The sequence below is a fragment of the Seriola lalandi genome, unplaced genomic scaffold (assembly GCF_002814215.2).
Source record: "Seriola lalandi dorsalis isolate HSWRI2012SDOR001 ecotype SW California unplaced genomic scaffold, Sedor1 jcf7180002054404, whole genome shotgun sequence".
In the NCBI taxonomy this organism is placed as follows: Eukaryota; Metazoa; Chordata; class Actinopteri; order Carangiformes; family Carangidae; genus Seriola; species Seriola lalandi.
Genome location: NW_019524957.1, coordinates 276,471 through 277,150, shown reverse-complemented (window position 1 = coordinate 277,150; position 680 = coordinate 276,471).

The following is a 680-nucleotide window of genomic DNA, read 5'->3' as shown; positions in this document are numbered from 1 at the left end:
GACTACACAAAGAACACATACAGACCACACATGCACCATAGACCAAGAAAGAACCTGAAATCACCACAGTATTGTTCTATAGAAAATGAAAGACATTCAAGTTGTAAGACTAACACAGACTAAAATCCCAGGTTCTATATGTAAGTCCCTTTACCGCAAAAGCCTGCAGGGCCCAATCTTATTCCAGAGTTGTACACATGAATATGTAATGGTGGTGTCCTTTAGATATAGAGCTACCTCACCAACACACAAAAAACCACACAGGGATCACACAAATTCAAATACATGCCTGAAGGTGGTGGACCTTTTGCAGGTGCTTGTCAAGTCGATTTATGTATTTAGACTGGCATAAGCGGACAGGACAGTCCAGATTTGCAGAAAAGCTGTAGAAATAAAAACAGTCAAAAAATGTTGCTCAGCTAAAAGAAATAGAAATTTGGTGTATAAGAGGTGTAGCAATTAAATAAAATACAGTAATTAGAAAAATGTGTAGGGTCTGGAAATATAAATATAAACTTAGTCTCCTCAAGAGTTAAACAAGACACTTACTGTCGATGAGAAAATTGGCTAAAAGAGTCAACTCGGTTTTATTTATAACTTTTTCAGTGACTCTTAGGTGCTGGACTATATCAGCATATATTTCGGCACAAATGGGACACTTATGTCCATTTCTGACATCG